This window comes from Myxocyprinus asiaticus, chromosome 21 (genome assembly GCF_019703515.2).
Source record: "Myxocyprinus asiaticus isolate MX2 ecotype Aquarium Trade chromosome 21, UBuf_Myxa_2, whole genome shotgun sequence".
Taxonomy (NCBI): Eukaryota; Metazoa; Chordata; class Actinopteri; order Cypriniformes; family Catostomidae; genus Myxocyprinus; species Myxocyprinus asiaticus.
This window is the reverse complement of record NC_059364.1, coordinates 34,084,271-34,097,844: the sequence shown is the minus strand read 5'-3', so window position 1 is coordinate 34,097,844 and position 13,574 is coordinate 34,084,271. Positions and strand designations below refer to the sequence as shown.

Below are 13,574 nucleotides of genomic sequence, written 5' to 3'. Positions count from 1 at the left end.
TTTTTTTCTAAAATTCTGCTTGTTTGCTGCAGAAGAAAGAAATGCCATCTGGGATGGCATGAGGGTGAGTGAATTATGAGATAATTTTTAGGTAAACTATCCCTTAAAATGTTTTTAAAATTCATTAGATTAGATAACAAATCTAACTTCAAATCTTTTGCTCTTCTGATGTCAAGATCTAATACTTTTCTTGACATGTTTACAATTACATTTCACAAACTGGTCTCAAGGTGATTTTTTGTGGATGTATGATGTGAGTTCCCATCAAGTTCACACAGGTGTCCCAACAGAGTAACCACAGGTGTAGTTCATCACATTACTTACTGTATGATCCACTGTGTTTGACAAAGAGAAAGTGTCTAAATAATGTGTCTTCATTTTAAACAAAATATCTTTTGTTTTATAATCAAAAAGTTTTGCTTGAGAAGTGTGTTTATCACTTGGTTGAGATATTTGGCTATATAATGCAAAGACATTGATACATTCAAAAGTGTCCAATTATTTTTTGGGTTAGTAAGGAAATAAGCTTATCTTTGAATAACGGGTAAAGTGTAAAACTAAAACAAAAGCCACACTTTCTTCCAATGTTTCTCTTTAACTTTAGCTTTGACTTTGAAAGGAACTCATCCTGTGCTTCTGTGTGGGCAGACTGCAGCCTCAGGTGGGACCTTTAACCCAGGGAGAGCAGCAGTTGGACCAGGCAATCCATCATGGAGCGGCGGCTGTCAGGACGAGCACTTGGCCGTGTGTGTGTGTCTGTCACCACGGCATAGCGGGGCTGCTTAAAGGCAATCATGTCAATGTGGATGGCAGTGCTCAGACGGAGCGAGAGCGATGGGAGGTGGCAGGTAAGGCACACTCAGCAGACGGCACTAGAGGGCTGTGTATTGCTGCTTAAAATGCATGTGGCAACATGTATATTTATAATAATATGTGGCGGATATCTTTGTAAAGCCCCCACGTGTGTCTGTCCATTGACCCCTCTGTCAGTCAGAGCTGGTCATTGCGGATGAATCGATTGCCCTCTGAGTGCTTGCCGTAGTAGACATAACGGCACTTGGTGAAAAACCCTGAAATTAAGAGAGAAGAGCATGTCAAAATGACATTTAACTACAATGTCAATGTCAAACTGACTTGATGTGAATTCTGCAGAGAAACTGTGAGGTGCTTTAACTGTGAATTTCAAAGCAACACAACAGAAGCACTTCAGCAATTAAGTCACGTCTTTTTAATTATGTAAACACACATCAATATTATTAAAAGTTTAGTTCATCCAAAATGTTTAATTCATGTCGCTCCAAACTTGTATGATGTTCTTTCTTTCGTGGAACACCAAAGGAGAAGTTTAGAAGAATATCCGATCTGCTTTTTTCCATATGATGAAAGTGAATGCTGACCAGAGGCTGTCAAACTCAAAAAAGGACAAGCACCATAAAATCACCATGAAAGTAGTCCATATGACTTGTGTACTGTATTCCAAGTCTTCTGAAGCCATATGATATGAATTTTAAGTTGTTATTTATCTAAACTCTTGACAGCCGTGGTCAACATTCACTTATATGTCAAAGAGCAGCTGGGACATTCTGCTATAAATATCTCTTTTTGTGTTCTGCTGAAGACAGAAAGTCATTTGGGTTTCAAAATATATGTAGTGAGTAAATGATGACAGAGCTATTCCTTTAAAAAGCACATATGCATTATAAATCTCTGAACTATAAGCCCCCCCCCCCCCCAAAACAATACATATTACTGTTCCTCAGTTACTGTTTATCCATCAAGAATAATTTTGTCACTTATGCACACACTCTACTCCAAATACAAAATCCAGACACCAGAATCTGTCATTTCTCACTCAAATTTCTGGCATGAAAGGTGTGTCGGTGGAGACAGCGCATCCGTCTAAAGTCTGAGAACACTAGAGAGACAACATTTAGCCTGAGGGCTCTGTCTAGACAATAACAAGTCAAGAGATTGCTTTCTTCTGAGACGGAGAGAGAGAGAGAGAGAGAGTGGAAGAAAGACAGAGAAGAAAAGACAGTAAGGGTGAGGATCAACAGCGAGTTGATCGCACCTCTCTACTGACCAACTATGTTTGTTAACGTGACCATTTGCTTCATTCGTTGCCAGTCATTGTTCAGACACACTTTAAATGTGTTTGAGAGAGACATTGTGACAGGCCCTGGAAGGAGCATTAACACTCCTATAGGGCAAGAGCCAACCAGATGTCATGCAGTGTCTATTTTTAATGAGATACACGCTTGTGATTCTGTATCATTTCAAACATGACACCAGGGCTTATTTCTGAATGCCATTCACTCTTACATTTTGACCCTTTAGAAGTCCATTTCATTCATTCATTAAAAAAAAAACAAACAAAAAAAAAAAACAATACGAGCATCAGTGGCAGGAATTCTACTTTACAGAAAGCATTTGCTTATGTTTAATGTAAAAACAGATGGCATCAGATGGTAATACTATGGTATACAGTATATACAATGGGTTACTGAATGATTACCATATTCATACTGCATACATACCATATACCAAGCACAAAAAAGTGGTATTTTCATGGTTCCATGTCCAAAACAATTTGAAATTTTTTTATATGTTTTTTGTTTGTGAAGACTAAGCTACTGGATTCTCCGCCATTTGCGACCATAATGTTTGGGTGTTTATTAGGGCATTGTTAGACAGTTGCTATGGTGGTCTGGATGGTTGCTAGGGTGTTCTGAGTAGTTTCTAAGTGGTTGCTATGGTGGTGTTAAGCGGTTGCTATGGTGTTTAGGGTAGTTGCTAGGTGGTTGCGAGGGTGTGTTGAGAGGTCGCTAGGGTGTTGCTAGGCGGTGCTATGGTGTTCTGGGTCATTGCTATGGTGTTGTTAAGAAGTTACTAGATTGTTCAGGGTGGTTGCTAGGGCATTGCTAGGCGATTGCTATGGTATTGTGGTTGGTTGCTACTGCATTGTTATGAAGTTGCTATGGTGTTCTTGGTAGTTGCTTGTGATTTACTAGTTAGTATCTAGGCGTTACGCCCTCTAGGCTTATGTGTTGTTTTTTTTTTTTTTCTCTGTGTGTTTTCTGTTGTAGGAGCCTGCCCCCCATTGGTTCAACCATTTGCATTTGTTCCAGCCAATCGCCGCCTGTCTTGTGTGATCAGCCAATCACACATGGAGACCTGAGATCACCTAGGTCTATAAAATTCAAGATGGCTGTTATACGCGAGGAGCTGTTTTGTGTTGCTTGTGGCTTTTGTTGTACAGATTTTCAGTTTTCTTTGTTTTGTTTTCTTCTTTTGACTTTGTAAAGTCCTTGGACCTTTCTTGATGCTTATTTTATTTTTGAATTGGGAACAGGTTAGGGGCCCTGCACATGTTGCAACATGTAGACCTTAAGACTGTCTAGTAACACCAGGTAAGGAGTGGTTGCCACCAATTGTACATTTTTGTTTTAGTTAGAGTAGGCAGATTTATTTTGTGTTTTGTTTTCAGTAAGCCTTTTCTGCATTTAGTTAATTGGCTTTTTGGTTTTCCTTGTTTCTTTTTGTTGGCAACACTCTTGTTCCCTTTTCACCTTTTTTTTGGTTTTCTTTTGTTGGATCATGTTTATGTAAATATGTAAATATGTTTAATTATTTTCAGTAAAGCTCATGTACTCTTCAAGACTTGTTGGTGGTCTGCTTAAGCCTCCTTCTGTTTATTTGCACAAGGTTGTTCTAGTTGGTTCTGTTCTGGTTTATGTTGATGTCCCTTTGATACCCCTAGACTACTAGGGACATAACATAAAATGGGGGCTCATCCAGGATCTATTGAAATCTTTGAAAATAGGTAAAACAGTTAACAGAATTTGAGTAGTATCATGGCGTTGTTTGATATAAACCAGTTTGTTAGTAAACCTAGTGATGAGCAACTTGATAAATGCCATAAGGATGATTTAAAGGCTATTGCAGACCACTTTGGTATTTCTGTATCTAGAGGTCTTGTTAAGAAACGCTTAAAGCTGGTAATTTGGGAAAAGCTAGTGGAGTTGAAGATTCTTAAAGGACCAGTACAATATGATGCAGATATATTTGAATCTGATGTTGTGGGGGCAAGTATGCATGACTCTGAAGGTGAACAAAATGCGTTGCAGGCGGATGTTAGTGGAACTAAGATAGCTGTTGAGGCTAAGTCTCCAGCTACCTTACCAGGTTTTGACCCATTTTCTCCAGTCTCCTCTGGTTTGTCTCAGTCCAGAGGAGATGCCAGGTTAAAGGTCCGTTTGGCACGTCTCCGAATGGAGGCTCAGGAGAGGGCCCAGGTTCGTAAGGCTGAGATGGAGCTTCGTTTAAAAGTACGTAAGTTGGAAATTGAAGCTGATATAGCTGTTCGTCTGCGTAAACTGGAACTGGAATCTGCATGAGCTCTAGTACCAGCCAGTTCTAAAGTATCTTCCCCAGACCAACCTACTACTTCATTTGATGTAAGTAAATATAATATTACTTTAGTCCCTCCTTTCCGAGATACTGAAGTGGATTCTTACTTTAGTTCTTTTGAGCACATTGCGGCTTCCTTCCAGTGGCCAAAGGAAGTATGGCCTCTCTTACTGCAGTGCAAATTTTCCGGAAAGTCTCAGAAAGTAGTGACACTATCATTAGATGATAGCTTACCATAATGATTTGGTTAAAGCAGCAGTTTTGCGTGCCTATGAGCTCGTTCCTGAGGCATACAGGCAAAAGTTTAGGAGCTATAGGAAGGCAAATAGTCAGACATTTGTTGAGTTTGCCAGAGAAAAAGGAACTCTCTTTGATACGTGGTGTGCTGCAACCAAAGTTACTGATTACAATTCTCTCCGAGAACTCATTCTGCTGGAAGAGTTTAAGAACTGTTTGCCTGAGCGTATTGTGGTTTATTTAAATGAACAGAGGGTTTCTTCCTTGTCTGAGGCTGCAGTTTTAGCAGATGAGTTTGTGCTCACTCACAAAAATGTCTTTGTATCAAAAGATCAAAAATCTATGTCAGTGTCTACTCCATCAGTGTCTCTGCCTTTTGTAACTAGTCAGGTAAAGTCACCATCCGTCCACCCGAAAGAGAGAGAATGTTTTTACTGTCACAAATTTGGACATTTTATAGCTGACTGTATGTCCCTTAAGTGAAAGCAGATGCAATCACAAGGGTCAGGTCAGAATAAAAGTGTGGCCTTGATTAAAAATGTCCCTTTGTCTTCCAAAGGAACTGTTTCCAGCAATGACATAATTCCTGATTCTGTTTATGCTCCATTTATTTTTAAGGGGCTAGTATCTGCAACAAGAAGGCCTGAGGATCAGAGGCTGATTAGCATTCTGAGGGATACTGGGGCAACCCAGTCGCTTTTGCTTGCAGATGTGTTATCTTTGACAGATCAAACCTAACGTGGGGTGAGTGTTTTAGGGCAGGGTATTGAGATGGGATTTGTTCCAGTACCTTTACACACTGTACACATAAAGTCAGACTTAGTCAATGGTTTCTTTAGAGTAGGGCTGCAGCCAACTCTGCCTGTAAAGGGGATCGACTTTATCATGGGAAATGATATAGCTCATGGGAAAGTAACGCCAATGCTCGAGGTAGCAGATCGAATAGATCATTGTTTTACAACCGATTAATTGTTTTACAACTTCCCAAATGTCTTTCCTAGTTGTGTCATTACTCGTGCACAGGCACAGAAATTGGAACATGTTGACCTGTCTGATTCTTTTTTAGGCCCAATGTTGATGAAGGATCTGGCCCATGACAACTCTGTTCCTCTTCAGACTCCGGTTTGAAGAGTAAGCCTGTTTCCTCAAAATTGTTTGTAAGGCTTGACCCACTTCAGTTTTCTGTTTCCCGTGATCAGTTGATTGCAGCTCAACAATCTGATCCATCTTTGGTCAAGTATTTTTCGTTAGTTGTCCCTTCTGACACCGTGAATGATAGAGAGGCAGTGTACTACTTTGAGAATAAGGTACTAATTTGCAGGTGGACCCCTCCTGGTGAGGCAGATTTAGACTGGAGTGCTACCTATCAAGTGGTAACTCCTTCAGTTTTACGAGAACAAGTGTTGTGTTTGGCTCATGACAGTGTATGGTCTAGGTGTCACAAATCTTATAATCGCATTTTGAAACACTTTTTTTGGCCAGGTTTGAAATCTGATGTGGCACGGCATTGTAAAACCTGTCATACATGTCAACTGGCTGGTAAGCCAAACCAAAAAGTCCCTCCATCTCCTCTTTGTCCAGTCCCTGTTGTGAGAGAGCCTTATGAGCATGTTATGGTTGATTGTGTGGGCCCTTTGCCCAGGACTAAATCTGGTGATCAGTTCCTGGTGACAGTAATGTGTGTTACTACTAGATTCCCAGAGGATATTCCCTTACGAAAAATCACTGCTACTTCAGTGATAAAAGCACTAACCAAATTTTTTTCAACATTTGGGCTCCCTAAAATCTTCCAGACTGATCAGGGTTCCAACTTTCTTTCTAAGGTGTTCAATCAAGTTTTGGAGCACAGAGTCTCTAGTGCCTATCACCCTGAGTCCCAGGGTGTACTTGAGCATTGGCATCAGACATTAAAGTCTATGCTGCGCAAATACTGTTTGGAAACCAAGAAATGCTGGGATGATGGACTTCCCTTTGTTCTTTTTGCTGTGCGTGAGGCTGTGCAGGAGTCCCTTGGATTTAACCCTGCAGAACTTGTCTTTGGACATACTCTTCGTGGCCCCTTGAGAATTTTTAGAGATGAGTTATTATTGGTTGATTCTGCTCCCACGACTAATGTATTAGACTATGTTAGTCAGCTGCGAGAACACCTGCACAATGCTGTTGCTGTGGCAAGAGAAACTTTGTCTTCAACACAAAGTGAAAAGCCATTTTGACAAGAAGGCCATTGTTCGATCATTTAAACCTGGTGACAAAGTTTTGGTTTTATTACCTGTCCCTGGTTCTTCTCTGTCTGCTCATTTTTCAGGTCCTTACATGGTCATGGAAAAGCTCAGTGATACAGACTATGTAATCCATACTCCAGAAAGGAAACGTCAAACCCGTGTCTGTCACATTAACATGCTAAAAGAATATCATGCAAGGGTAAGTCCTGCAACAACTTCTGTCAAGTCTATTTCTGTTAGTGAGGATGTAACCTCCAAGCCTTTGGTGATTAATTTCAGTATCTGCTGAGCCAGAGATTGAAGATGATCTAGCGCTCTCTAATTTGGTACAAAAGTCAGCTAGACTTTTAAATTCAGAGATGATCTCTAATTTACCTTTCCATCTTCAGCATTTGTCAGAAGCTGAGCGAGGTGACATTCTGCAACTAGTTGCAGATTTGCCCACTCTTTTTGGAGATGTACCTTCCCAAACCACAGTTTTACAGCATGACATATTTATCACAGATGACAGGATCCCTATAAAGCGACATGCCTATCGTATTAATCCAGTAAAGAGAGCCATCATGAAACAGGAGGTCGAGTTTCTTCTAGATAATGGGATGGCAAGACCAAGCTCTAGTCCCTGGAGTTCCCCCTGCCTGATTGTTCCCAAGTCAGATGGTACTTTTAGGTTCTGTACAGATTACAGGAGGGTGAATGCTGTTACTCTTCCAGACTACTATCCATCGTCAAGAATCGAGGACTGTATAGATAATGTTGGTTCAGCAAAGTATGTCACTAAACTGGACATACTAAAGGGATATTGGCAGGTTCCTTTAACACCTAGAGCCTCCGATATCTCAGCCTTTGTGACACCTGATCACTTTCTACAGTACTCTGTAATGGCGTTTGGTATGAGAAATGCACCCGCTACATTAATAAGTTAATAATTAAATATGGTCCTAGCTGATGTGCCAAATTGTAATGCCTATCTAGATGATTTGGTAATTTACTCTCCTGATTGGTTACATCACGTTAATACTCTTAGGGAAGTATTTACTCATCATGCAAGAGCTACTCTGACTTTGAACCTTGCAAAGTGTGAGTTTGGGAGTTACGGTAACCTATTTGGGAAAACAGGTAGGGCAAGGGCAGGTACAACCTGTTGAGCAAAAAGTTACTGCGATCACTGCCTTTCCAGCTCCTATTACAAAGAAAGAGCTCCGTAGGTTTCTCGGAATGGTCGGGTACTATCGAAGTTTTTGCAAGAACTTCTCAACTGTTATCATCCCACTTACCAATCTACTGAGTTTTTGAGTGGACTCCTGAGTGCCAGCAGGCATTTGTTAATGTGAAAGCTTTACTGTGTACTGCCCCTGTTCTTGCTGCTCCTAATTTTGATGTACCATTCAAGATTGAGGTAGATGCAAGTGCTTTTGGTGCAGGTGCGGTGCTGTTACAGGAGGACGAGGATGGAGTTGACCATCCTGTTTGTTATTTCTCCCGTAAATTTAACAAACACCAGTTAAAGTATTCTACAATCGAGAAAAAGGCTTTGGCAATGTCATTCTCTCTTCAGCATTTTGAAGTCTATGTTGGTTCATCTCCTGTACCTGTAATTGTTTTCACAGATCATAATCAACTGATATTCCTCTCTCGTATGTATAATCATAACCAGTGTCTCATGAGATGGTCTTTATTGGTCCAGGATTATAATTTAGAAGTTAGGAATAAGAAGGGCGTCAATAATGTTATTGCTGATGCGTTGTCCCGTGTCTAGTTTAGTGAATGCAAACCTTTAAAGTTTGCTCTTGTGAAAGGAGGTGTTACGCCCTCTAGGCATATGTGTTTTGTTTTCTCTGTGTGTGTTTTCTGTTGCAGGAGCTTGCCCCCCATTGGTTCATCCATTTGCATTTGTTCCAGCCAATCGCTGCCTGTCTTTGTGATCAGCCAATCACACATGGAGACCTGAGATCACCCAGGTCTATAAAATTCAAGATGGCTGTTATACGAGAGGACCTGTTTTGTATTGCTTGTGGCTTTTGTTGTAAAGCTTTTCAGTTTGTTTTCTTTGTTTTGTTTTCTTCATTTGACTTTGTAAGGTCCTTGGACCTTTCTAGATGCTCGTTTTATTTTTGAATTGGGAACAGGTTAGGGGCCCTGCACATGTTGCAACATGTAGACCTTAACACTGTCTAGTAACACCAGGCAAGGAGTGGTTGCCACCAATTGTATGTTTTTGTTTTAGTTAGAGTAGGCAGATTTATTTTGTGTTTTGTTTTCAGTAAGCCTTTTCTGCCTTTAGTTAGGTAGCTTTTTGGTTTTCCTTGTTTCTTTTTGTTGGCAACACTCTTGTTCCCTTTTCACCTTTTTTTTGTATGTGTTTTCTTTTGTTGGACCATGTTTATGTAAATACGTTTAATTATTCTCAGTAAAGCTCACTTCTAACGCTTCAAGCCTTGTTGGTGGTCTGCTTAAGCCTCCTTCTGTTTATTTGCACAAGGTTGTTCTAGTTGGTTCTGTTCTGGTTTATGTTGATGTCCCTTTGATACCCCTAGACTAATAGGGACGTAACACTAGGGCATTGCTTGGCGGTTGCTATGGTGTTGTGAGTGGTTGCTACGATGTTGTCAAGACGTTGCTAGGGGGTTTGTGGTAGTTGGTAGGGTATTACTAGGTGGTTGCAAGGGTGTTCGGAGTGGTCGCTAGGGAATTTCTTGGTGGTGCTATGGTGTTCTGGGAGGTTGCTACGGTGCTATTAAGCAGTTGCTAGGGTGTTGCTAAGGCAGTTGCTATGGTGTTGTGGTTGGTTACTGCGGTGTTGTTAAGTGGTTGATAGGATGTTGCTAAGCCAGCAGCCATATCACCCTGTAGCTCAAGACAGTTTGCCTACTGAAGCTAAGCAGGGCTGAGCCTGGTCACTTCCTGGATGGGAGATCTCTGTGGTCATTAAAAATCCCAGGGCATTTCTCGAAAAGAGTAGGGGTGTAACCCCAGTGTCCTGGCCAAATTCTCCCATTGGACCTTCTCAATCATGGTCTCTTAATAATCCCCATCCATTAATTGGCTGTATCAGTCCACTCTCTCCTCTCCACCAATAGCTGGTGTGTGGTGAGTGTACTGGTGCACTATGGCTGCCATCATATCATCCAGGTGGATGCTGCACACTGGTGGTGGATGAGGAATGTCCCCTGTTCACTTTGTAAAGCACTTTGCATGTAGTGTCAGAAAAGTGCTATATAACTGTAATGTTCATTCATTCATGTTCTGAGTGGTCACTAGGGCAGTTAGGTGGTTGTGTTGGTGTTGTTCAGCATTTGCTAGGGAGTTATTAGGGTGTTGCTAATTGACTATGGTATTGTGGGTGGATGTTACAGTTTTTTTAAACAGTTACTAGGTGGTTGCTAGGGTGCACTGAGTGGTCCCTGTGTGCTTGTTGCAGTGCTGTTCATAGGTTGCTGTGGTGTTATTAACCAGTCTCTAGGGCTTTACTAGTCGGTTGCTATGATGTTGTGGGTGATTGCTATGGTATTGTTAAGCAGTTGCTAGGGTGTCTGTGGTAGTTTCTATGGTGTTGCTAACTAGTTGCTGGGGCTTTACTAGGCAGTTGCTGTGGTGTTGTGGGTGGTTGCTATGGTGTTGTTAAGCAGTTGCTAGGGTGTTTGGGGTAGTTTGTTAGGGTATTACTAGGTGGTTGCTTGGGTGTTCTGAGTGGTTACTAAGTGGTGATATGGTGTTCTGGGTGGTTGCTACGTTGCTGTTAAGCAATTGCTAGAGTGTTACTTGGTAGTCGCCAGGGCATTGCTAAGGTAGTTGCTATGGTGTTGTGTGTGGTTGTGAGGTGTTAAGTGGTCACTAGGGCCTTGCTAGGTGTTCTAGCTAGGTGGTTGCTATGGTGTTGTTAAGCAGTTGCTATGGAGTTACTAGGTAGTTGTTAGGGCATTGATAGGCAGTGAATTTGGTATTTTGGGTGATTGCTATGGTCCATAGCAACTTCTGTTTTTAATTTTGTGTTGTTAATCAGTTGCTAGGGTGTTACTAGGTGGTTGCTAGGGTGTTCCGAGTGTTCTCTAGGGCCTTGCTAGGTGGTACTATTGTATTGTGAGTGCTTGCTGCAGTGCTGTTAAGTGGTTTCTAGGGTGTTACTAACCAGTCACTAGGGCTTTTCTAGGCAGTTGCTATGGTGTTGTGGGTGATTGCTACAGTGTTGTTAAGCAGTTGCTAGGGTGTTTGGGGTAGTTGGTAGGGTGTTACTAACTAACTAGTCACTAGGGCTTTGAATGAATGAATGAATGAACGTTACATTTATATCACTTTACACAGTGAACAGTGGACTCTCCTCAACCACCACCAATGTGCAGCATCCACTTGGATGATGTGACGGCAGCCGTAGTGCACCAGTATGCTCACTACACACCAGTGCTTTGCTAGGCGGTTGCTGTGGTGATTGCTGCATTGTTGTTAAGCAGCTGCTAGGTTGTTTGGGGTAGTTGCTAGGGTGTTACTAGGTGGTTTCTAGGGTGTTCTGAGTGTTCGCTAGGGCCTTGCTAGGTGGTGCTATGGTGTTCTGGGTGGTTGCTATGGGGCTGTTAAGCAGTTGCTAGAGTGTTTACTAAGTGGACACTACGGGGTTGCTAAGGCAGTTGCTATGGTTTTGTGGGTGGTTGCTGCAGTGTTGTTAAGTGGTTTCTAGAGTGTTTGGGGTATTTGCTAGGGTGTTTTGCGAGGTGGTTGCTAGGATGTTCTGAGTGGTCACTAGGGCCTTGTTGGGCAGTGCTAGGTCTTGTAGCAAGGTTGTTGCTATGGTGTTGTTAAGCTGTTGCTAGGGTGTTACTAACTACTTGCTAGGGCCTTGCTAGGATATTTCTATGGTGTTGTGGGTGATTGCTAAGGTGTTGTTAAGCAGGTGGTTGCTAGGGTGTTCTTAGTGTTCGCTAGGACCTTGCTAGGTGCTGCTATGGTGTTCTAGGTGGTTGCTATGGGGCTGTTAAGCAGTTGCTAGGGTGTTGTGGGTGGTTGCTGCAGTGTTGTTAAGTTGTTGCCAGGGTGTTTGGGGTAGTTGCTAGGGTTTTTTGCAAAGTGGTTGCTAGGATGTTCTGAGTGGTTACTACACTCACCTTGCAACACCTTAGCAATCACCCACAATGCCATAAAAATATCCTAGCAAGGCCCTAGCAACTAGTTAGTAACACCCTAGCAACAGCTTAACAACACCATAGCAACAGCCTTTCTACAAGACCTAGCACTGCCCAACAAGGCCCTAGTGACCACTCAGAACATCCTAGCAACCACCTTGCAAAACACCTTAGCAAATACCCCAAACACTCTAGAAACCACTTAACAACCTTGTTGGGCAGTGCTAAGTCTTTTAGCTATGTTGTTGCTATGGTGTTGTTAAGCTGTTGCTAGGGTGTTACTAACTAGTTGCTAGGACTTTGCTAGGAGGTTGCTATGGTGTTGTGGTTGATTGCTACTGTGTTGTTAAGCAGTTTTTATGGTGTTTGGGGTAGTTGCTAGGGTGTTACTAGGTGGTTGCAAGGGTGTTTTAAGTGTTCGCTAGGGCCTTGCTAGGTGGTGCTATGGTGTTCTGGGTGGTTGCTATGGGGCTGTTAAGCAGTTGCTAGAGTGTTTACTACGTAGACACTAGGAGGTTGCTAAGGCAGTTGCTATGGTGTTGTGGGCGGTTGCTGCAGTGTTGTTAATTGGTTGCTAGAGTGTTTGGGGTAGTTGCTAGGGTGTTTTGCGAGGTGGTTGCTAGGATGTTCTGAGTGGTCACTAGGGCCTTGTTGGGCAGTGCTAGGTCTTGTAGCAAAGTTGTTGCTATGGTGTTGTTAAGCTGTTGCTAGGGTGTTACTAACTAGTTGCTAGGGCTTTGTTAGGAGGCTGTATGGTGTTGTTTGTGATTGCTACTGTGTTGTTAAGCAGTTTCTAGGGTGTTTGGGGTAGTTGCTAGGGTGTTACTAGTTAGTTACAAGGGTGTTTTTAGTGTTCGCTAGGGCCTTGCTAGGTGGTGCTATGGTGTTCTGGGTGGTTGCTACTTAGCAGTTGCTAAGGTGTTACTAAGTAGTCGTCGCTAGGGCATTGCTAAGGCAGTTGCTATGGTGTTGTTATGTAGTTGCTAGGGTGCTTTGTGAGGTTGTTGCTAGTATGTTCTGAGTGATCACTAGGGCCTTGTTGGGCAGTGCTAGGTCTTGTAGTAAGGTTGTTGCTATGGTTTTGTTAAGCTGTTGTTAGGGTGTTACTAACTAGTTGCTAGGGCTTTGCTAGGAGGTTGATATGGTGTTGCGGGTGATTGCTATGGTGTTGTTAATCAGTTGCTAGGATGTTTGGGGTAGTTGCTAGGGTTTACCAGGTGGTTGCTAGGATGTTCTGTGTGTTCACTAGGAACTTGCTTGCTGGTGCTATGGTGTTCTGGGTGTTTGCTACGGGGCTGTTAAGCAGTTGCTAGGTTAGTGTTTATTAAGTAGTTGCTAGGGGGTTGCTAAGGCAGTTGCTATGGTGTTGTGGGTGGTTGCTGCAGTGTTGCTAGGCTGTTTGGGGTAGATGCTAGGGTGTTTTGCGAGGTGGTTGCTAGGATGTTCTGAGTGGTCACTATGGCCTTGTTGGGCTGTGCTAGGTCTTGTAACCAGGTTGTTGCTATGGTGTTGTGAAGCTGTTGTTAGGGTGTTACTCTAACTAGTCGCCAGGGCTTTGCTATGAGGTTGCTATGGTGTTGTGGGTGGTTGC

General features: G+C 42.4%; 1 pseudogene; it reads right to left on the bottom strand.

Moving 5' to 3' along the window:
• Positions 1–990: 990 nt before the first annotated feature.
• The window catches only part of LOC127412108 (leucine-rich melanocyte differentiation-associated protein-like), a 508,385-nt pseudogene continuing 495,801 nt past the window's right edge, over positions 991–13,574 (bottom strand).